Source organism: Thalassophryne amazonica, chromosome 9, assembly GCF_902500255.1.
Source record: "Thalassophryne amazonica chromosome 9, fThaAma1.1, whole genome shotgun sequence".
NCBI lineage: Eukaryota > Metazoa > Chordata > Actinopteri > Batrachoidiformes > Batrachoididae > Thalassophryne > Thalassophryne amazonica.
In genome coordinates this window covers 52,772,780-52,798,269 of record NC_047111.1, presented here as the reverse complement: position 1 = coordinate 52,798,269, position 25,490 = coordinate 52,772,780, and the positions used below count along the sequence as shown (strand labels likewise).

General features: G+C 41.2%; 1 long non-coding RNA gene across 1 annotated transcript; it reads left to right on the top strand.

Annotated features, from left to right (window-relative positions):
- Positions 1–8,358: 8,358 nt before the first annotated feature.
- LOC117516532 lies at positions 8,359–24,826 on the top strand. Its single transcript, XR_004562453.1, has 3 exons — positions 8,359–8,371; positions 12,064–12,066; positions 24,713–24,826. It is a non-coding gene; the product is annotated as an uncharacterized LOC117516532 (long non-coding RNA).
- The last annotated feature ends 664 nt before the right edge of the window (positions 24,827–25,490 follow it).

Below are 25,490 nucleotides of genomic sequence, written 5' to 3'. Positions count from 1 at the left end.
GCATCTTGATATGGCACACCTGTGAGGTGGGATGGATTATCTCAGCAAAGGAGAAGTGCTCATTATCACAGATTAAGCCTGGTTTGTGAACAATATTTGAGGGAAATGGTGATATTGTGTATGTGGAAAAAGTTTTAGATCTTTGAGTTCATCTCATACAAAATGGGAGCAAAACCAAAAGTGTTGCGTTTATATTTTTGTTGAGTGTACCAAGGGACTGAATACTTTTGCAAGCCACTGTATAATACTTCATGTAATTCCTGTTATAAAGAGCAGAGTTAGCCTCCACCTACACCAGGGATGGGCAACGAGGGCCAAGACACTGCAAGTTTTCCTTGCAACCAATCACCTCAGTAGGTGGGTTGCTGATGAGCTTCTCCACTGAACATAAACACCTGGTCGTCAATGAAATCACCTGCTGAGACACCTGATCATTAATGAAATCACCTGCTGAGGTGCTTGGTAGCAAGGAAACCTGCAGTGTCTTGGCCCTTCATGGCACATGATTGTCCGCCCCTGGCTTAGATGTACACCAGGAAGTAATGAAATGACACGGATTCCTTTTATGTTTTATATGAATTACCTGATGCACTCCTCTCATGAAGACATCAACTGGGCTCTCGTCTCATGACGAGCCGGCTGTCGTGTCATGAATGCATCAGCCGGCGTGGCGTGTCCAGCGAGCAGTGTTCTGCTGGTGACTGTGTTGCAAATGTGATATTTATTTTAATTTTTACAATGTGGGGAAATCCCACAGTGACAGGTGCCTCGTGGTGGTTTTCAGCATGGCACGATATTCACCAGTGTTGCGGTGCGCTGATGAGGCGGTCAGCTGAAGCGATATGTGTTTTAATTTATTCCCACGTGAGGACAGCGAGCTGAAGTCTGCGCTTCAAGGTGTCATTTTCTACCAGCCACTACAGGTGTTCCTCAGCTGTGACTTGCGAGCACAAATATCTGAACAGCTGCAGGTCGCAGGAGGACACGCAGCCCTTTGTCTGCGGACATCGCTGCTGTGGGGAAAAAAATTAAAAACACACACTATAAAACAGTTTATAATATTTAATTCCTCTTATCGAGTAGACAATACAAGTATGAACCTTCTGTTCCTCTGTATATGATCCGTGGTCATAGACGTACAGACTTGAAATTAAATAAATGAAGCAGCGCACTCTTATCATATCCACATTTGCTCGCCCGGTGTGTCCAGCTGGTCCCGCGTGTCCAGTCAGTGGTGTGCCGAAGGATAGACACCACGTCATGTGGACCACAGCTCACACGTGGGTGACGTGACACTGAGATCACATGTATGCATGATCTGACGGTCCGTTTCACCTGACACAGCCTATCGAGGTGCAGGCTATGCGGAGACTAAAACACCAGACTCCGCGTTGTGCATTCAAACCGTATAATGCACGGCTTCTCATTGTTTAATCCTTTAATCCTTACATATATATATTGCTGTGCTAATGTTTTAGGCACAATTAATGTATCATAAAAAACCATTAAAAACCTCTTAAATGTTCATAAATAAATTAAATGTGTGATGGATTTCAACTTTAATAATAATTAATATGAAAAACTTGTTCTATTTTCATGTGATTTTTCTGTATATAAGTCACACTAGAGTATAACATTGCAGGACTGCAAAACTATTTGAAGAAAAACACCACTTAAAGTAAGAGTAATCGTGTTTTACAATCATTGTAATATTACTTGATCATTTGCATCTTGTTTTGTGTAATAATCTACTGGCCAGTATCCTTATAAACAAATTATCATTACTATGATGATGATGATGATGATGATGATGTGTCTGCATTTGATTGCCTGTTTGTGGCCTTGGTTCATGGTTTTGTTCTGTCCTGTTTCTGTGTGTTCACTTAGATGGTTATGGTGTGTCTTCTCATTTGTCTGTGTGATCGTTGTTAAATGTTATTGTGTTCTGTCCTTGTTCCTTCCCTGGGTTGTCTCTGGATTCTTTTCCCGCTTGTGGTTTGTCCGGTCTGTGTCTTGTCTCTTTTGTCTATATCTCTGTTTTATCATTTGTCTCCTTGGTTTCTTATGTGGCTTTTCCCTCATTCACACTTTATCCATTTTTTGAGTTCCACATTAGCTTTCTGCTTTTCGTTGATAGATTTAGTTTAAGTCATTGTTTAGTTGTGGTTGTAGTTTGTGTGCTGCTTGCTTTCTGATCTTGCTGTTAGTCTTCACGCTTGTTTTAAACTGTTTCTCTTTAGAATTGATCTGTAGGTTTTTAGTCTAAGCTCCTCTGTTTTACACTGTGTTCTCTTAGTAGGGCCATGTTGTTCTTCGATTTTTATTTCTTGATTCAGCTTTTGGTGCTGTGTGTGCCGCCTTGGTCCCTGCCTGGCTCTGCTTTTCTTTTCTCTCTCTTCCAGGTGGCTTGACACAAAGCTGAGTGCTGATTATCACACCTGTCACTCATCACTGCTGCAGTATTTAAACCCTGGTTCAACATTTCATTGATGCCAGAAACTCAGTGATTCCTGCCTGATAACCTGGCTGCTCTATTTCCATGTAGAGTTTAGTATCTTCTGCTCTAATCTCTGGCATTCCCACGCTATCATTTTGGTGGTTTTGAACTTGAGTGTTCCGCTGCTCAGTTGCTCCGTGCTCATGCTCGCCAAATCACCTGTGTCTTTTCCTCCTCCTCAGGATCCTCCTTCTTCCTCAGCTTCGTGGACGGCCACCTGGCCCACAGGGAATCATCCACTCCTCGTGCTGCATCTCGGCTCATTTTCCGCACCTGGTCCCCCTCCCTGGATCATCCTCGTCCGCTCTGATTACAGTTCTCGGGCGGGCTGCAGCTCCCAGTTTCTACCGCAGCGTGGGCCGGGTCTCCGCTCACCTGACCTCCTTCCAATTCTTTCCACATTCTGTTTGCACATTTGCAGGTTATCCTGTTGTAATAAATCAAATTTGTTTTCATTCACTGTTCCATTTCTATCTTCCACTTTTTGGTCCTGCATTCCATTTGGGGTTCAGACCGTAACATTTGGTATGGTTTAGTTTTTGTGTTCGTCAAGTGTCCTTGCCATTTTTATTATGCTCAGACTGTTTGCCAGTTTTTTCCACCGTTGCATCTTGTTCTCTTTGAGTCTGTTTATTTTTTGGTATTTATGTGGTTTCGGATATGTCTTTTGTTTTTATGATTTTTTTTTTTTTTTTTTATTGCTTGGTTATGTTTTGATTATGGTCATGTTTTGTTTCTGCTTCACTTTAGGCTTCTCCTTTTCTAGAGTTGTCACCTGACCTTTGACCCTGCCACACCTGTCCTCCATTTTTTCATTAGTTTGAGTTGGCATTTAAGTAGCACCTGGTTCTGTGTTCATTGACTGGGTTGCACATCCGGGCACTCTGTCTGTGAGCTCTTAGCAACGTGCTTAGCAACACCGGCTGGTGTGTAAACAATCCACAGCAGACAATGAAGTTGATGTGTTTTTCATTTTCACCACTGTTTTGTTTGTTTTTTAATGCCTCAGCAATGTGAGGCAGTGGGTTGTACCAACAAAGCCAGAAAGAAAATTAAAATCCATCATGACACAGCAAGAGGATTATGTGTCACATCGATCATGCGTTACTTTGGGGGAAATAATCAGCAGCTGGGCCCCCTGCTGAAGCAGCCATTCACAGTGCATACGTGACATAAATGATATAAAATACAAAAATACCTGATGTATCTTTGAGGTAGGAATAAATATCAGAGGCTTAAAAATATTCTTCTGTACAAAAGAGGAGCACTGCAGAAAAAGTGTGGGAACTACTGGTTTAGACAATTTGTGGTGCAGTGTGCTTTTCCTTTATTTGATAGTATGGCTGAAGGTGACCCCACTGTGTCTGATCTGCTTGAGGTTTCTTCCTACAGTTAAAAAAAGTCTGGGGCAGTTTTCCCTGACTGTTGTCACCAATATGCTTGTTATGCGGTTCTTGTGTATATTCATTGAATTATGACATTGATAACCCTCAATGTCCCTTTCAATAATTTGCAGAAAAGGGATTTCTTGTATAAAACACAATCAAAACTGAGTCGAGCTCCATGACTCATAAAATGTTTTAATATGACTGAAGTTGCAAAAAGTAAATGTTTCCTTTTAGAAGCTTGAATTTTAGTCATAAGAATGCGTTGAACGATTGCCACTTTGTTCTTTACCAGGGCAAGGTCATTTCAAATCTGTAGCTCAGGTTTTTCTGAACAACGAAAGAAATGACACACTGTAATTTCCTTACAGTTTTACATAGTCACACTACAAGCCAAGAGGTGAAACATGAAATCACATGCACTGCCTGACTGGACCACTTTGATTGTCATCATGCATGGAGGCAAATAAAGCAATGAATTAATGTTAGCCATTTATTGGCATCGGCGGTAACATTATTCCTGTCACTGCAGTGTACACACAGGTAAAAGTCTGGGTCACCAGGAGAGCACTGGCCCACACACTCAAAACATGTTTCCTATATGTGGGAGGAAATCAGATGATTCAGAATCCCACGCAGACACAGAGTGAGCAGTTATCGCCCACCAAAACAGCCTCGGCTGATATGTCAAAGACAGGATGTTCTTGCTGGGAGGTGATAGCGGCAACCGCTGTTCCACCAGAAAGCTTCAAAATGAGTGTCTTCCAAGGTTGCACCTGGACCTTATATTTCCTTTTTAATGGTGTCCAGATGGGAAGCACGGTGGCTTAGTGGTTAGCACTGTTGTCTCGCAGCAAGAAGGTGAAGGGATCGATTCCCACCTGTGGTCTTTCTGTGTGGAGCTTGCATGTCCTCCCCATTTTGTGTGGGTTCTCTCCGGGTGATCCGGCTTCCTCCCACGTCAAGAAACATGCAGGTTAGCTGGATTGGAAAATTTAGATTGTCCATAGGTGTGAATGTTTTTGTTTGTCTATACGAGGGCTGTCAATAAAGTAACGGTCCTTTTTATTTTTTTCAAAAACTATATGGATTTCATTCATATGTTTTTACGTCAGACATGCTTGAACCCTCGTGCGCATGCGTGAGTTTTTCCACGCCTGTCGGTGACGTCATTCGCCTGTGAGCACTCCTTGTGGGAGGAGTCGTCCAGCCCCTCGTCGGAATTCCTTTGTCTGAGAAGTTGCTGAGAGACTGGCTCTTTGTTTGATCAAAATTTTTTCTAAACCTGTGAGACACATCGAAGTGGACACGGTTCGAAAAATTAAGCTGGTTTTCAGTGAAAATTTTAATGGCTGATGAGAGATTTTGAGGTGATTCTGTCGCTTTAAGGACTTCCCACGGTGCGAGACGTCGCTCAGCGCTCTCAGCCGCCGTCGTCAGCCTGTTCAAGCTGAAAACCTCCACATTTCAGGCTCTATTGATCCAGGACGTCGTGAGAGAACAGAGAAGTTTCAGAAGAAGTCGGTTTCAGCATTTTATCCGGATATTCCACTGTTAAGCCGACGCGGTGCGGCGGCACAGGAAAAACACCTCCATTGGAAGCCTTAAGGACAAGTTGGAACATATCCTGCTGTTAAACAATTTCTCATATACTCACTCCACTGAAAGCCATCAAAAGCCACCTGGATTTTACAAATGGTTATCAACACGGAGGTGTTTTTCCTGTGCCGCCGCACCGCGTCGGCTGCGTCCCGACGCGCGGATCCGTCCGCACGTCTTTCATTAAAAAAATCTCCTTTAACAGTGGAATATCCGGATAAAATGCTGAAACCGACTTCTTCTGAAACTTCTCTGTTCTCTCTCGACGTCCTGGATCAATAGAGCCTGAAATGTGGAGGTTTTCAGCTTGAACAGGCTGACGACGGCGCCTGGGAGTGCTGCGCGATGTCTCGCACCGTGAAAAGTCCTTAAAGCGACAGAATCACCTCAAAATCTCTCATCAGCCATTAAAATTTTCACTGAAAACCAGCTTAATTTTTCGAACCGTGTCCACTTCGATGTGTCTCACAGGTTTAGAAAAAATTTTGATCAAACAACGCGCCAGTCTCTCAGCAACTTCTCAGACAAAGGAATTCCGACGAGGGGCTGGACGACTCCTCCCACAAGGAGTGCTCACAGGCGAATGACGTCACCGACAGGCGTGGAAAAACTCACGCATGCGCACGAGGGTTCAAGCATGTCTGACGTAAAAACATATGAATGAAATCCATATAGTTTTTGAAAAAAATAAAAAGGACCGTTACTTTATTGACAGCCCTCGTATGTGTCCCTGTGTCCTGTCCTGTCCAGGGTGTACCTCGCATCACACCCTATGATAATTGGGATAGACTCCAACTGCCATGGGGAGAGTTATTGTCCCAAGTGGAGGAGTTCAAATATCTCAGGGTTTTGTTCAGGAATGGGGGAAGATGGAGCTCGAGATCTTGGAGCTTGACAATGGTGTGGCAGATGGTGTGGGAACATCCTGGAATCCTTCAGTAGGGTTGGGAGGGTTACTTTAAAAATGTATTCCGATACAGTTACTAGTTACCTGTTGAAAAATGTAATCAGTAACGTAATCCAAGTACCATAATATTAAAGTAATGTAATTTGATTACTTTCAATTACTTCTGGATTACTCCAATATCAAATATGTTAATACAGACAAAAGAAACTAAACAGAAATAGTCTTGACCACATAGTACAGTTTATTAAGCAAAAATAAAACTGTTTCTTTTACACGGCATGCTCTGTTTTACTTCACATTATGAATTAAGAGCACCCACAATATTGTTTGAAACATACCCAGTGTTCACCTGCTAAATTTTCAACAAAAAATGCCAAACAAATGAAGGATAATGAAAACTCAGGCGGTGTGCGGATGAATTTGTAATTAAAAGTGGCTTGCAGAACAATATACAAAGCAAAAAAAAGTCTACTACACTGTAAATGCTAACATACAAATAAATTATGATAAGTGAACCAAACTCAGTTTTCATCAACCTATTATGAACACTCATTTTAAATAAGTAAGTAATACTTTGAGACTGGAAGACCTGCTTTACTTGATGTTTCCCATTTAAGACAAATTAGAAAAAATAATTTTTCATAGACATGGAGACATGGAGTCCGAGTGGACCATGTTCTCCACCTCCATTGCTGATGCGGCTGTCAAGCTGAAGAAGGAGTCCTACTTATCTTTGTTGGTAGGTGGAACCCCAGAGGCAGCTGACAGGTACCGGCAGGCCAAGCGTGCCGCAGCCCATGCAGTCGCAGAGGCAAAAACTCGGGTCTGGGAGGAGTTCAGGGAGGCTATGGAGGAGGACTATCGGTCGGCCTCGAAGAGATTCTGGCAGGTGGAGAGCTGTTGACTCTGACTGGGGATGTTGTTGGGCGGTGGAAGGAGTACTTCGAGGATCTCCTCAATCCCATCGTCACGTCTTCCGAAGAGGAGGCAGAGACTGGGGACCCAGAGGCGGACTCATCCATTACCCAGGCAGAAGTCACCGAGGTGGTTGGAAAGCTCCTCGGTGGCAAGGCTCCTGGAGTGGATGAAATCCATCCTGAGCACCTTAAGTCTCTGGATGTTGTGGGACTGTCTTGGCTGACACGCCTCTGCAACATCGCGTGGCGATCGGGGACAGTGCATCTGGATTGGCAGACCGGGGTGGTGGTCCCTCTGTTTAAGAAGGGGGACCGGAGGGTGTGTTCCAACTATAGGGGGATCACACTCCTCAGCCTCCCGGTAAGGTCTATTCCACAGTACTGGAGAGGAGAATTCGACCGATGGTCGAACCTCGGATTCAGGAGGAGCAGTGTGGTTTTTGTCCTTGTCGCAGCACACTGGACCAGCTCTACACGCTCCATCGGGTGCTCGAGGGTTCATGGGAGTTCGCCCAACCAGTCCACATGTGTTTTGTGGATCTGGAGAAGGCGTTCGACTGTGTCCCTCGGGGCACCCTGTGGGGAGTGCTCCGGGAGTACGGGGTCCAGGGTCCTTTGCTAAGGGCTATCCGGTCCCTGTACGACCACAGCAGGAGCTTGGTTCGCATTGCTGGTAGTAAGTCAAACCTGTTTCCAGTGCACGTTGGCCTCCGCCAGGCCTGCCCTTTGTCACCGGTTCTGTTCATTATTTTTATGGACAGAATTTCTAGGCGCAGCCAGGGTGTAGAGGGGGTCTGGTTTGGGAACCACAGAATCTTGTCTCTGCTGTTTGAGGATGATGTGGTTCTGTTGGCTTCGTCAAATCAGGACCTTCAGCGTGCACTGGGGCGGTTTGCAGCCGAGTGTGAGGCGTCCGGGATGAAAATCAGCACCTCCAAATCCAAGGCCATGGTTCTCGACCGGAAAAAGGTGCTTTGACCTCTTCAGGTCGGTGGAGTGTCCTTGCCTCAAGTGGAGGAGTTTAAGTATCTCGGGGTCTTATTCACGAGTGAGGGACAGATGGAGCGTGAGATCGATAGACGGATCGGTGCAGTGTCTGCAGTGATGCGGTCGCTGTATCGGACCGTCGTGGTGAAGAGAGAGCTGAGTAGGGGGGCAAAGCTCTCGATTTACCAATCGATCTACGTTCCGATCCTCACCTATGGTCATGAGATTTGGCTCATGACCGAAAGAACGAGATCGCAGGTACAAGCGGCCGAGATGAGTTTCCTCCGCAGGGTGGTTGGGCGCTCCCTTAGAGATAGGGTGAGGAGCTCGGTCACTCACATCTGTTTTCTGTTTTGTATTTCTTTTCTTTTCCTGTTAGCAGTAGTGTGCCTTAATTGACAGAGTGGTGTCAACTCAGAACATGGCGACATTTTGGTTCCCACTGTGCTGTTGTTCATTCAGCTGCTCCCGTTTTTGTCCGGGGTTGCCACAGCGGATACAGTAGATCCACACTGGTATTTGGTTTCATACCGGATGCCCTTCCTGACGCAACTCCAGTGTTACCTGGAGAAACACACACAGCCGCTGGTGTTCCAAAGAGGTCTCCCATCCAATTACTAACCAGATCCTGCATTGCTTAGCTTCTGAGATCTGACGGGATCAGACTGACACAGAGCAGACCGGCTGCATATTGGTTCCAACTGCGTTGAACCACCAAATTAACCTTTTATGTTTTCAAAATTTATTTTATATCATTTAACCACATACAGCAACACATCCAGGTACAGGTGCTATCAAAGAACATATACAAATAGTTAAGCTATCAAATTTACACTTCCTCTGACATCACAGGCTTGAAATGTTAAATCATCCGTTATTGGTTTGCTCAAAACAATAAAATCAGTTGTTTTAAAATGCATGTCTGTCACTAAGCAAAACCAGAACAGTGTCTCTTTCAGTACACTTATGTTGGACCACTCAATGTTGTATCCCTAAAATGAGACATCTGACTGACACCTGATCAATTCCCAGCTTACATGTGTTGTCTATCAAATCAATCAATCAATCAATCAATCAACTTTTTTCTTATATAGCGCCAAATCACAACAAACAGTTGCCCCAAGGCGCTCCATATTATCCAGTCAGTCTTTTACTTTTATTCATATTTGATCACTGTTCTTGTAAATCAGTGTTGATAAATGAATACATTTTGAAACACTTATTAGATATACCAGTAATTATACCAGTAATTACAATATACCAGTAATTAAGCCTCTCCTTCTGGACATACAAATGCCCATATTGCTCATGATATAAAACAAGGTGGAAGAATAGCTTTAATTTACAAATCTTTCTTCAGCTTTATGATGACAGAATTCTAAATTTGACACATTTGAACACGTGTATATATAACCTTTATTTAACCAGATAAAAGCCCATTCAGATCAAAACCTCATTTACAAGGGTGACCTAGCCAAGGAAGGCAGCAGCACGTCATAATACATGAGTCAACATCAAAAGAATGTTAAATAAAATATAAGCAATTTACAGATAAAACAGTCAGCTCGATCATAGTAACAGTATAGAAGTTAAAACAGTTTAAAATTTAAAAACAGACACTATGCAAAAAATTCCATTCATGGTATCTTAAAATAGAGCTGAAAGCATTCAAAGAAATCAACCCATACAGTTTCAATTCAGATTGGAAGACATTCCAATCAGTGGGAGCAGAAAAACTCAAAGGTTTCTTTCCTATTTCAGTGTGAACACAAGGTACACGAAAGCACAACATGTCATTCGAGCACAAAGCATAATGGTTTTCGGATCTCTAAAGTAAACTGGATAAAAAAAAATCAGAACCAACCCAATAACAGCTTTGTAAACCAGAGTCATCCAATGTCTATATTGCCTTACATTCAAAGAAGGCATGCCAGCATTAGCATAGAACTCACAGTGGTGGGTGAGGCAGCCACAACCAGTGATGAATCTCAGAGCACAAATGGTCAAGGACTGTGGACAGTTGGTTGAAGTGTACATATACACATCACCATAGTCCAGTACAGGCAAGAAGATAACAGTTATCATCAATTCATCAATTTTATTTATATAGCACCAAATCACAACAAACAGTTGCCCCAAGGCGCTTTATATTGTAAGGCAAGGCCATACAATAATTACGTAAAAACCCCAACGGTCAAAACGACCCCCTGTGAGCAAGCACTTGGTGACAGTGGGAAGGAAAAACTCCCTTTTAACAGGAAGAAACCTCCAGCAGAACCAGGCTCAGGGAGGGGCAGTCTTCTATTGGGGTGATATGGTACTATGAGGTCCCTAAGATAAGATGGGACCTGATTATTCAAAATCTTATAAGTAAGAAGAAGAATTTTAAATTCTATTCTAGAATTAACAGGAAGCCAATGAAGAGAGGCCAATATGGGTGAGATATGCTCTCTCCTTCTAGTCCCCGTTAGTACTCTAGCTGCAGCATTTTGAATTAACTGAAGGCTTTTCAGGGAACTTTTAGGACAACCTGATAATAATGAATTACAATAGTCCAGCCTAGAGGAAATAAATGCATGAATTAGTTTTTCAGCATCACTCTGAGACAAGACCTTTCTAATTTTAGAGATATTGCGTAAATGCAAAAAAGCAGTCCTACATATTTGTTTAATATGCACTTTGAATGACATATCCTGATCAAAAATGACTCCAAGATTTCTCACAGTATTACTAGAGGTCAGGGTAATGCCATCCAGAGTAAGGATCACCATGTTTCTAAGATTTGTGGGGACAAGTACAATAACTTCAGTTTTATCTGAGTTTAAAAGCAGGAAATTAGAGGTCATCCATGTCTTTATGTCTGTAAGACAATCCTGCAGTTTAGCTAATTGGTGTGTGTCCTCCTTCATGGATAGATAAAGCTGGGTATCATCTGCGTAACAATGAAAATTTAAGCAATGCCGTCTAATAATACTGCCTAAGGGAAGCATGTATAAAGTGAATAAAATTGGTCCTAGCACAGAACCTTGTGGAACTCCATAATTAACCTTAGTCTGTGAAGAAGATTCCCCATTTACATGAACAAATTGTAATCTATTAGATAAATATGATTCAAACCACCGCAGCGCAGTGCCTTTAATACCTATGGCATGCTCTAATCTCTGTAATAAACTTTTACGGTCAACAGTATCAAAAGCAGCACTGAGGTCTAACAGAACAAGCACAGAGATGAGTCCACTGTCTGAGGCCATAAGAAGATCATTTGTAACCTTCACTAATGCTGTTTCTGTACTATGATGAATTCTAAAACCTGACTGAAACTCTTCAAATAGACCATTCCTCTGCAGATGATCAGTTAGCTGTTTTACAACTACCCTTTCAAGAATTTTTGAGAGAAAGGGAAGGTTGGAGATTGGCCTATAATTAGCTAAGATAGCTGGGTCAAGTGATGGCTTTTTAAGTAATGGTTTAATTACTGCCACCTTAAAAGCCTGTGGTACATAGCCAACTAATAAAGATAGATTGATCATATTTAAGATTGAAGCATTAAATAATGGTAGGGCTTCCTTGAGCAGCTTGGTAGGAATGGGGTCTAATAGACATGTTGATGGTTTGGATGAAGTAACTAATAAAAATAACTCAGACAGAACAATCTCAGAGAAAGAGTCTAACCAAATACCGGCATCACTGAAAGCAGCCAAAGATAACGATACGTCTTTGGGATGGTTATGAGTAATTTTTTCTCTAATAGTTAAACTTTTATTAGCAAAGAAAGTCATGAAGTCATTACTAGTTAAAGTTAAAGGAATACTCGGCTCAATAGAGCTCTGACTCTTTGTCAGCCTGGCTACAGTGCTGAAAAGAAACCTGGGGTTGTTCTTATTTTCTTCAATTAGTGATGAGTAGTAAGATGTCCTAGCTTTACAGAGGGCTTTTTTTTATAGAGCAACAGACTCTTTTTCCAGGCTAAGTGAAGATCTTCTAAATTAGTGAGACGCCATTTCCTCTCCAACTTACGGGTTATCTGCTTTAAGCTGCGAGTTTGTGAGTTATACCACGGAGTCAGGCACTTCTGATTTAAAGCTCTCTTTTTCAGAGGAGCTACAGCATCCAAAGTTGTCTTCAATGAGGATGTAAAACTATTGACGAGATACTATATCTCACTTACAGAGTTTAGGTAGCTACTCTGCACTGTGTTGGTATATGGCATTAGAGAACATAAAGAAGGAATCATATCCTTAAACCTAGTTACAGCGCTTTCTGAAAGACTTCTAGTGTAATGAAACTTATTCCCCACTGCTGGGTAGTCCATCAGAGTAAATGTAAATGTTATTAAGAAATGATCAGACAGAAGGGAGTTTTCAGGGAATAATGTTAAGTCTTCAATTTCCATACCATAAGTCAGAACAAGATCTAAGATATGATTAAAGTGGTGGGTGGACTCATTTACATTTTGAGCAAAGCCAATTGAGTCTAATAATAGATTAAATGCAGTGTTGAGGCTATCATTCTCATCTGTGTGGATGTTAAAATCGCCCACTATAATTATCTTATCTGAGCTAAGCACTAAGTCAGACAAAAGGTCTGAAAATTCACAGAGAAACTCACAGTACGACCAGGAGGACGATAGATAATAACAAATAAAACTGGTTTTTGGGACTTCCAATTTGGATGGACAAGACTAAGAGTCAAGCTTTCAAATGAATTAAAGCTCTGTCTGGGTTTTTGATTAATTAATAAGCAGGAATGGAAGATTGCTGCTAATCCTCCACCTCGGCCTGTGCTACGAGCATTCTGGCAGTTAGTGTGACTCGGGGGTGTTGACTCATTTAAACTAACATATTCATCCTGCTGTAACCAGGTTTCTGTAAGGCAGAATAAATCAATATGTTGATCAATTATTATATCATTTACTAACAGGGACTTAGAAGAGAGAGACCTAATGTTTAATAGACCACATTTAACTGTTTTAGTCTGTGGTGCAGTTGAAGGTGCTATATTATTTTTTCTTTTTGAATTTTTATGCTTAAATAGATTTTTGCTGGTTATTGGTGGTCTGGGAGCAGGCACCGTCTCTACGGGGATGGGGTAATGAGGGGATGGCAGGGGGAGAGAAGCTGCAGAGAGGTGCGTAAGACTACAACTCTGCTTCCTGGTCCCAACCCTGGATAGTCACGGTTTGGAGGATTTAAGAAAATTGGCCAGATTTCTAGAAATGAGAGCTGCTCCATCCAAAGTGGGATGGATGCCGTCTCTCCTAACAAGACCAGGTTTTCCCCAGAAGCTTTGCCAATTATCTATGAAGCCCACCTCATTTTTTGGACACCACTCAGACAGCCAGCAATTCAAGGAGAACATGCGGCTAAACATGTCACTCGATTGTTGAGCGGCCCAGAGAAAACTACAGAGTCCGACATTGTTTTTGCAAAGTTACACACCGATTCAATGTTAATTTTAGTGACCTCCGATTGGCATAACCGGGTGTCATTACTGCCGACGTGAATTACAATCTTACCAAATTTACGCTTAGCCTTAGCCAGCAGTTTCAAATTTCCTTCAATGTCGCCTGCTCTGGTCCCCAGAAGGCAATTGACTATGGTTGCTGGTGTCGCTAACTTCACATTTCTCAAAACAGAGTCGCCAATAACCAGAGTTTGATCCTCGGCGGGTGTGTCGCCGAGTGGGGAAAAACGGTTAGAAATGTGAACAGGTTGGCGGTGTACACGGGGCTTCTGTTTAGGGCTACGCTTCCTCCTCACAGTCACCCAGTCGGCCTGCTTTCCCGGCTGCTCGGGATCTGCCAGAGGGAAGCTAACAGCGGCTAAGCTACCTTGGTCCGCACTGACTACAGGGGCCTGGATAGCTGTAGAATTTTCCACGGTGCAGAGCCGAGTCTCCAATTCACCCAGCCTGGCCTCCAAAGCTACGAATAAGCTACACTTATTACAAGTACCATTACTGCTAAAGGAGGCCGAGGAATAACTAAACATTTCACACCCAGAGCAGAAAAGTGCGGGAGAGACAGGAGAAGCCGCCATGCTAAACCGGCTAAGAGCTAGTAGCTGCGCTAAGCTAGTGGATTCCTAAAAACACACAAAGTGAATAATGTGTAAATAATTTAGAGGTGATTCAGCAGAGGGAGTGCTTTAGTTAAGGCACGTGAAGATTACACTGTGAAGCAAATCGTTATCTAGGTAACTAGAGCAATCTAACTGCGCAGATTAAACAGCTAACAGATGCAGCAAAACACCGCTGTGCTCCAGAACAGGAAGTGATACGATACCGCAGTGAGAGCCAACCACCAGTAGAGGCAGTTATCAGGAGCTTCTGCACTCCTAAGGAAAAACATGGCTTATTTCTATAAAAGAAGCCTTTCACCCTTAATTTGGAAATGAAGTGTTTAAGATTAATTTAACAAGAAAGCACCATATCAATAATTAATGCCATAGTTGTAAATGCTAACTACCTCAAGAGGTTTACCTTGGGCAATTCTAATTAATGACATATTCTCCAAGGAAACAGGTGACTTTGAAAAACATTATTTTGGATTTTTCAGCATTCAAGACCAGTTTGAATTTCTCCAGATGGCACAGCACTACATCAAAAGCAAACTGCAAAAAATCAAATGCTTATGAAACTGAGTTTGAACAACATTAGATTAGTGTCCTCTGCATAAAGATGATTGAAGGCATTTGATAAGTTTGTACACAGATCAGTAATATAAATTGTGAACAAAATAATTCCACCTTCCTTGAGGTCACAAAAGGTGTTCCTCAAGGTTCAGTTTTAGTTTCAGTTTAGTTTTTACAGTGTATAAGAAAAGTAGAAAAATAGAGAGGTTTTTCTTGCCAGTGTCAAGAATGTGCTTGCTCATGGGTAAGGTCTAGATAGAACATAGTCATCGTGTATAGTGCTTTCAGATGTGTGACGATGTGTTTGGCGTTCTCTTCTTCCCAGGCCCTTAGGTTATCAGGTGAAAAGTAGCTGACAGTCCCACACACCCATTTTAAAACTTGTGAAGATCAATCATTTCAAGCAGCAGCACCAAGACCGTGGAATGCACTTCCTGTCTTTATGCTGACTCTTTTAAAAAGCAGCTGAAAACATTTTTATACAGACAAGCTTTTGGTTAGTTCTTGTTTTCTATTTTTTATAATGTTTTATAAAGTTGGATATGTTATGATTTTATTTTTACTGTTTTGTGAAACACTTTATGATTTTAATCTGTGATAAGTGCTATATAAATAAATTTTACTGACTTTTATAAATATACAAATTGTAACTGATTTGATGTGTTATATAGAGTGGTGGCTTGTCCAGCGCGTACCCAGTCTCTGACCCAGTTACCGCTGGGATAGGATCCAGCTCCACATCCCCCTTAACTGCACTAAACAGGTTTAGAAAATGAATGAATTATGAATTTTATGATTTGGTGCAATACAAATAACTGAATCATTACACATCTACTAAACTTTTTTTCCAGAGACTTGTGTCAACTGAACATGTTTCAAGGCCTCATATTTTGTTTTCATTGTCAAAAACAATGTATTCGTGTATGTAAATTTCTAAAGTGGGGTCTATATTTAAAACGAAGTTCAAAAAACATCCATATGAATACTGTCATGATAAAGTTAACAAATATGAATAAAATAAGACACTCAAAAGTTTATGAAATATACATGCAAGCAACAGTATATAGAGCTCTGTTTTTGAAACTGTCTATCAAAGCAGTCTTTGATCATGCATAGAACAATGGACTGGTTTCCTGTCAATGGGACATTGTAGACTCATGCTACAGAATGCAGGGATAAGCACAGGGTGAACAGACTTCAGGGCCTGTGTAGTCCTTGAAGCGTAACAACTGACAAGAAGCTCCACTTTTCATGTTAAAAGACCCACTTCTCTAAAAATTCTGCCTACAGGCCTTCATGTCTGTACTTCTTTTTTGGCTGTCGGCTATAGTGCAGTCAATATTTTTCTATGACTTTTTTACAGATGTAATCTATGCAGTGCCACACAAGTGTAACAGAGGCCAGTAGGCGTCGCTGTGTGTATGCAGTAAACCTCACTCCCAACAGCTCAAAAGGATTCTATGGAGCCCTGGGTTTAGGCCTTCTGGTTAGAGAGTCTGACTCCCATGCAAAGGATTGTGAGTTCGCATCCCGAGGGGAGCAAGTGGGCGGAGTCATAACACAATGCAGAGTGCACTGCTACACAACCACTTGGCTGCAAAAAAAATCCTGCACTCGCACATTAACCCTCTGGGGCCGACGCTGTCGTATACGATGGCTGAGACCAAGCTTTACTAAATTAGAAATAATTTTTTAATGACATGAGATAGAAACATACTTTTTTTGCTGAAAAATTAAGTCCGCTGACTTTCACGTCACCGTCCACCAGCTTTATACTCCTCATAGAAGCTGTGTGATGACGTGAGCAATGTGAGTGTCCAATCGGAATTGGTTCACCGTCACATCGTTTTCCAAAATCCAATCGTAGGGCAGATTCATCTCATGTGACACACCAAAGATCGTTTTTAGGAGTAATGTGTTACTAGTTTATTATAGTTTGCTGTGTGTTTTGAATAAATGTGCGTGAAAAATTATTTCCCGCTTTACTTTTTCCTTTCTTATTTCTGATTGTAAACCTTTATTAAACTTCTAAAACACAACTATAGCATATACAACCCCTGGAAAAAATTATGGAATCACCGGCCTTGGAGGATGTTCATTCAGTTGTTTAATTTTGTAGAAAAAAAGCAGATCACAGACATGACACAAAACTAAAGTCATTTCAAATGGCAACTTTCTGGCTTTAAGAAACACTATAAGAAATCAAGAAAAAAAATTGTAGCAGTGAGTAATGGTTACTTTGTTAGACCAAGCAGAGGGAAAAAATATGGACTCACTCAGTTCTGAGGAATAAATTATGGAATCACCCTGTAAATTTTCATCCCCAAAACTAACACCTACATCAAATCAGATCTGCTCATTAGTCTGCATCTAAAAAGGAGTGATCACACCTTGGAGAGCTGTTTCACCAAGTGGACTGACAGGAATCATGGCTCCAACACGAGAGATGTCAATTGAAACAAAGGAGAGGATTATCAAACTCTTAAAAGAGGGTAAATCATCAGGCAATGTTGCAAAAGATGTTGGTTGTTCACAGTCAGCTGTGTCTAAACTCTGGACCAAATACAAACAACATGGGAAGGTTGTTAAAGGCAAACATACTGGTAGACCAAGGAAGACATCAAAGTGTCAAGACAGAAAACTTAAAGCAATATGTCTCAAAAATCAAAAATGCACAACAAAACAAATGAGGAACGAATGGGAGGAAACTGGAGTCAACGTCTGTGACCGAACTGTAAGAAACCGCCTAAAGGAAATGGGATTTACATACACAAAAGCTAAACAAAAGCCATCATTAACACCTAAACAGAAAAAAAACAAGGTTACAATGGGCTAAGGAAAAGCAATCGTGGACTGTGGATGACTGGATGAAAGTCATATTCAGTGATGACTCTCGAATCTGCACTGGGCAAGGTGATGATGCTGGAACTTTTGCTTGGTGCCGTTCCAATGAGATTTATAAAGATGACTACCTGAAGAGAACATGTAAATTTCCACAGTCATTGATGATATGGGGCTGCATGTCAGGTAAAGGCACTGGGGAGATGGCTGTCATTACATCATCAATAAATGCACAAGTTTACATTCATATTTTGGACAATTTTCTTATCCCATCAATTGAAAGGATGTTTGGGGATGATGAAATAATTTTTCAAGATGATAATGCATCTTGCCATACAGCAAAAACTGTGAGAACATTCCTTGCAAAAAGACACATACGGTCAATGTCATGGCCTGCAAATAGTCCGGATCTTAATCCAATTGAAAATCTTTGGTGGAAGTTGAAGAAAATGGTCCATGACAAGGCTCCAACCTGCAAAGCTGATCTGGCAACAGCAATCAGAGAAAGTTGGAGCCAGATTGATGAATCAATCAATCAATCAATCAATTTTATTTATATAGCGCCAAATCACAACAAACAGTTGCCCCAAGGCGCCTTATATTGTAAGGCAAGGCTATACAATAATTACGTAAAAACCCCAACGGTCAAAACGACCCCCTGTGAGCAAGCACTTGGCGACAGTGGGAAGGAAAAACTCCCTTTTAACAGGAAGAAACCTCCAGCAGAACCAGGCTCAGGGAGGGGCAGTCTTCTGCTGGGACTGGTTGGGGCTGAGGGAGAGAACCAGGAAAAAGACATGCTGTGGAGGGGAGCAGAGATCAATCACTAATGATTAAATGCAGAGTGGTGCATACAGAGCAAAAAGAGAAAGAAACACTCAGTGCATCATGGGAACCCCCCAGCAGTCTAAGTCTATAGCAGCATAACTAAGGGATGGTTCAGGGTCACCTGATCCAGCCCTAACTATAAGCTTTAGCAAAAAGGAAAGTTTTAAGCCTAATCTTAAAAGTAGAGAGGGTGTCTGTCTCCCTGATCTGAATTGGTAGCTGGTTCCACAGGAGAGGAGCCTGAAAGCTGAAGGCTCTGCCTCCCATTCTACTCTTACAAACCCTAGGAACTACAAGTAAGCCTGCAGCCTGAGAGCGAAGCGCTCTATTGGGGTGATATGGTACTATGAGGTCCCTAAGATAAGATGGGACCTGATTATTCAAAACCTTATAAGTAAGAAGAAGAATTTTAAATTCTATTCTAGAATTAACAGGAAGCCAATGAAGAGAGGCCAATATGGGTGAGATATGCTCTCTCCTTCTAGTCCCCGTTAGTACTCTAGCTGCAGCATTTTGAATTAACTGAAGGCTTTTCAGGGAACTTTTAGGACAACCTGATAATAATGAATTACAATAGTCCAACCTAGAGGAAATAAATGCATGAATTAGTTTTTCAGCATCACTCTGAGACAAGACCTTTCTAATTTTAGAGATATTGCGTAAATGCAAAAAAGCAGTCCTACATATTTGTTTAATATGCGCTTTGAATGACATATCCTGATCAAAAATGACTCCAAGATTTCTCACAGTATTACTAGAGGTCAGGGTAATGCCATCCAGAGTAAGGATCTGGTTAGACACCATGTTTCTAAGATTTGTGGGGCCAAGTACAATAACTTCAGTTTTATGAGTTTAAAAGCAGGAAATTAGAGGTCATCCATGTCTTTATGTCTGTAAGACAATCCTGCAGTTTAGCTAATTGGTGTGTGTCCTCTGGCTTCATGGATAGATAAAGCTGGGTATCATCTGCGTAAGAATGAAAATTTAAGCAATGCTGTCTAATAATACTGCCTAAGGGAAGCATGTATAAAGTGAATAAAATTGGTCCTAGCACAGAACCTTGTGGAACTCCATAATTAACCTTAGTCTGTGAAGAAGATTCCCCATTTACATGAACAAATTATAATCTATTAGATAAATATGATTCAAACCACCGCAGCGCAGTGCCTTTAATGCCTATGGCATGCTCTAATCTCTGTAATAAAATTTTATGGTCAACAGTGTCAAAAGCAGCACTGAGGTCTAACAGAACAAGCACAGAGATGAGTCCACTGTCTGAGGCCATAAGAAGATCATTTGTAACCTTCACTAATGCTGTTTCTGTACTATGATGAATTCTAAAACCTGACTGAAACTCTTCAAATAGACCATTCCTCTGCAGATGATCAGTTAGCTGTTTTACAACTACCCTTTCAAGAATTTTTGAGAGAAAAGGATGGTTGGAGATTGGTCTATAATTAGCTAAGATAGCTGGGTCAAGTGATGGCTTTTTAAGTAATGGTTTAATTACTGCCACCTTAAAAGCCTGTGGTACATAGCCAACTAATAAAGATAGATTGATCATATTTAAGATCGAAGCATTAAATAATGGTAGGGCTTCCTTGAGCAGCCTGGTAGGAATGGGGTCTAATAGACATGTTGATGGTTTGGATGAAGTAACTAATGAAAATAACTCAGACAGAACAATCTGAGAGAAAGAGTCTAACCACATACCGGCATCACTGAAAGCAGCCAAAGATAACGATACAACTTTGGGATGGTTATGAGTAATTTTTTCTCTAATAGTTAAAATTTTATTATCAAAGAAAGTCATGAAGTCATTACTAGTTAAAGTTAAAGGAATACTCGGCTCAATAGAGCTCTGACTCTTTGTCAGCCTGGCTACAGTGCTGAAATGAAACCTGGGGTTGTTCTTATTTTCTTCAATTAGTGATGAGTAGTAAGATGTCCTAGCTTTACGGAGGGCTTTTTTATAGAGCAACAGACTCTTTTTCCAGGCTAATTGAAGATCTTCTACATTAGTGAGATGCCATTTCCTCTCCAACTTACGGGTTATCTGCTTTAAGCTGCAAGTTTGTGAGTTATACCACGGAGTCAGGCACTTCTGATTTAAAGCTCTCTTTTTCAGAGGAGCTGTAAAACTATTAACGAGATACTCTATCTCACTTACAGAGTTTAGGTAGCTACTCTGCACTGTTGGTATATGGCATTAGAGAACATAAAGAAGGAATCATATCCTTAAACCTAGTTACAGCGCTTTCTGAAAGACTTCTAGTGTAATGAAACTTATTCCCCACTGCTGGGTAGTCCATCAGAGTAAATGTAAATGTTATTAAGAAATGATGAGACAGAAGGGAGTTTTCAGGGAATACTGTTAAGTCTTCAATTTCCATACCATAAGTCAGAACAAGATCTAAGATATGATTAAAGTGGTGGGTGGACTCATTTACATTTTGAGCAAAGCCAACTGAGTCTAATAATAGATTAAATGCAGTGTTGAGGCTGTCATTCTCAGCATCTGTGTGGATGTTAAAATCGCCCACTATAATTATCTTATCTGAGCTAAGCACTAAGTCAGACAAAAGGTCCGAAAATTCACAGAGAAACTCACAGTAACGACCAGGTGGACGATAGATAATAACAAATAAAACTGGTTTTTGGGACTTCCAATTTGGATGGACAAGACTAAGTCAAGCTTTCAAATGAATTAAAGCTCTGTCTGAGTTTTTGATTCATTAATAAGCTGGAATGGAAGATTGCTGCTAATCCTCCGCCTCGGCCCGTGCTACGAGCATTCTGGCAGTTAGTGTGACTCGGGGGTGTTGACTCATTTAAACTAACATATTCATCCTGCTGTAACCAGGTTTCTGTAAGGCAGAATAAATCAATATGTTGATCAATTATCATATCATTTACTAACAGGGACTTAGAAGAGAGAGATCTAATGTTTAATAGACCACATTTAACTGTTTTAGTCTGTGGTGCAGTTGAAGGTGCTATATTATTTTTTCTTTTTGAATTTTTATGCTTAAATAGATTTTTGCTGGTTATTGGTGGTCTGGGAGCAGACACCGTCTCTACGGGGATGGGGTAATGAGGGGATGGCAGGGGGAGAGAAGCTGCAGAGAGGTGTGTAAGACTACAACGCTGCTTCCTGGTCCCAACCCTGGATAGTCACGGTTTGGAGGATTTAAGAAAATTGGCCAGATTTCTAGAAATGAGAGCTGCTCCATCCAAAGTGGGATGGATGCCGTCTCTCCTAACAAGACCAGGTTTCCCCAGAAGCTTTGCCAATTATCTATGAACCCCACCTCATTTTTTGGACACCACTCAGACAGCCAGCAATTCAAGGAGAACATGTGGCTAAACATGTCACTCCCGGTCCGATTGGAGAGGGGCCCAGAGAAAACTACAGAGTTCGACATTGTTTTTGCAAAGTTACACACCGATTCAATGTTAATTTTCGTGACCTCTGATTTGCGTAACCGGGTGTCATTACTGCCGACGTGAATTACAATCTTACCAAATTTACGCTTAGCCTTAGCCAGCAGTTTCAAATTTCCTTCAATGTCGCCTGCTCTGGCCCCCGGAAAACAATTGACTATGGTTGCTGGTGTCGCTAACTTCACATTTCTCAAAACAGAGTCGCCAATAACCAGAGTTTGATCCTCGGCGGGTGTGTCGTCGAGTGGGGAAAAACGGTTAGAAATGTGAACGGGTTGGCGGTGTACACGGGGCTTCTGTTTAGGGCTACGCTTCCTCCTCACAGTCACCCAGTCGGCCTGCTTTCCCGGCTGCTCGGGATCTGCCAGAGGGAAACTAACGGCGGCTAAGCTACCTTGGTCTGCACCGACTACAGGGGCCTGGCTAGCTGTAGAATTTTCCAAGGTGCGGAGCCGAGTCTCCAATTCGCCCAGCCTGGCCTCCAAAGCTACAAATAAGCTACACTTATTACAAGTACCATTACTGCTAAAAGAGGCCGAGGAATAACTAAACATTTCACACCCAGAGCAGAAAAGTGCGGGAGAGACAGGAGAAGCCGCCATGCTAAACCGGCTAAGAGCTAGTAGCTGCGCTAAGCTAGCGGATTCCTACAAACACACAAAGTGAATAATGTGTAAATAATTTAGAGGTGATTCAGCAGAGGGAGTGCTTTAGTTAAGGCACGTGAAGATTACACTGTGAAACAAATCGTTATCTAGTTAACTAGATCAATCTAACTGCGCAGATTAAACAGCTAACAGATACAGCAAAACACCGCTGTGCTCCAGAACAGGAAGTGATACAATACCGCAGTGAGAGCCAACCACCAGTAGAGGCAAGCAAGAGTCAAAACCACAAGGCTCAATGAAGAGTACTGTTTGTCACTCATTAAGTCCATGCCTCAGACACTGCAAGCTGTTATAAAAGCCAGAGGTGGTGCAACAAAATACTAGTGATGTGTTGGAGCGTTCTTTTGTTTTTCATGATTCCATAATTTTTTCCTCAGAATTGAGTGAGTCCATATTTTTTTTCCCTCTGCTTGGTCTAACAAAGTAACCGTTACTGACTGCCACAATTATTTTTCCTGATTTCTTATAGTGTTTCTTAAAGCCAGAAAGTTGCCATTTGAAATGATTTTAGTTTTGTGTCATGTCTGTGATCTGCTTTTTGTCTACAAAATTAAACAACTGAATGAACATCCTCAGAGACTAGTGATTCCATAATTTTTACCAGGGGTTGTATAATTTGAAAGTACAGGTTGTCCTGAAAAAAAGAGACATTAAACTTGATTGTGGGATGCAGGGTGAGCTGTTAACAGCAATGATAAAACATTTATGCCAGGTGAGCGACCTGTCCAAAAAATGCCCTCGAACCCCAGAGGGTTAAAGTGAATATCACTGTGATCGTCAAGTGGATTCTATCACTTCCCCATGAACATCTTATGGATCCATAGGGTAAAGTGGTTTAACCAAAGAAAAACGTTTATCTAGATCAAATAAAAACTATGAGTGTCTGTGTAATTTAAGCCCGAGATCTCCTCAGCTACAACAGCCTGTAATAACTTCACTGATGCCAGATGTCAAAACAGGCATTACACCTCATTTTAAGTGGAGCAGTGGTGAGACCTATAATGTCCATATCTTAGTGTTTTTTTTTTTTTTTTTTTTTTTTTTTTTTGCCTGTTAACTTGGCAAACAATTCCATTTCTGACATTGTTATATTAAAGCCTGTAGGAACTTGTATCCTGCAAATATTTTCACACCAAAGTTATATGTATGTATGTTGTATGACGTGTAGATACAGCAGCACATGTGACACTGAGATTTTGTTGTTGTTGCTGGTGGTGAATAATTGTTTGAGTTACTTTGTTAATACTGAAACACACCTTATTTTGCAGCACTGAAGAAAGCAAAATAAAAAAAAAAGTCAATCTGGATGTCATGAAAATTGTATTGATTATTGATTATATACCGTGACCCGCCCCTTCACCACTTTAATGAAAAAAAAATCGGTGCATATTTTGGGTAATCCTCACTGACAGACAAAAGTGAGAATATTACTCTTTGTTGGAGGTAATATGTGCCAAAAAGTGACACATCAATTCTGACAGGCTGGAAAATTACCGGTGTCCCACGAGGACACACTGACAGATTCCCAGAGAGCTGCGGAGGGGCGTTTCTCAACAAGTGTCAAACTCAGAGCTGCGTCAAGCGGCTGAAACACACGAAGGGCAACAGGAAGTTGTATCGTCTTCACAGTAAAAGCAATTTTAAAAACGCCCCAAAGTGGTACATGAAAACAGATTAAGTTATCACATATAATTCGTTTTGAATACTGAAACATTTGAGCTCCCTTTGAAATTCATATATATTATACAATGTGCTGATGTTGCACTTTGACACATCCACAACACCGCAGAACTGCCTTCGGTCCTGGATGGCAACCACCCAGGCAGGCAACCAGTTCATTCCCACAAATAAACCGGTGCAACTTATCGCTTGAGTTAATGGGGTTTTCAAATGGAATGGTTTGCGCCATCAGTCATGCTTACTTATTGTGTTAGAGGGTGCCATATGTAATAGAATCCTATAGACGTTGACCTGGTTTGACCTTTACTTTGGAGACAAAACATTCAGCTATTCCATTTAATTATCCTATTGACTCAACCAATAATGTGTACCAATTTTTACCAAAATTGTAGCAACTTTAACTTTGGACCCCTGCACAAACTTAAATTGGCGTTTGTCACCATTTTTTGCCCCATAACTCCATAACATGCTGTCATAGTTGAAACTATACCTTTTTGGAAAATTTATGATCAGACAAATAATGTGGTATAGTTTTCAATATGATTGGATAATATTATCAATCAATCAATCAATCAATCAATCAATCAATCAATCAATCAATCAACATTTATTTATAAAACGCTTTACAGCACCGACTGGTGTCCAAGTGCTTAACATTAAAAACACAAATTTACAAAATAAAACACATATAAAATAAAATTTTAAAACAACACATAAAAAAGAACATAAAAATAACAGAACATGTCACCTCCCCACTAAGTGTTAAAAGCCAGTTTAAATAAATAAGTCTTTAACTTAGATTTAAAAAGTGCTAGGTCAGGAATAGTACGTAACTCAAGAGGTAGCTCATTCCACAGTCTGGGGCCAGCTACTGCGAAAGCATGATCACCCCAGCGTTTATATCTTGACCTTGGAACATCTAAGTAAAGCTGGCCAGACGCCCTTAATGTCCTACTGTAGGTGCGCAAAGTTAAAATTTCAGACAAGTAGGGAGGTGCAAGGCCATAAATAGCTTTAAAAACAAACATTAAAATTTTAAAATCAATTCTAAAACGAACTGGAAGCCAGTGGAGTGAGTATAGGATGGGCGCAATATGCGAGGTGT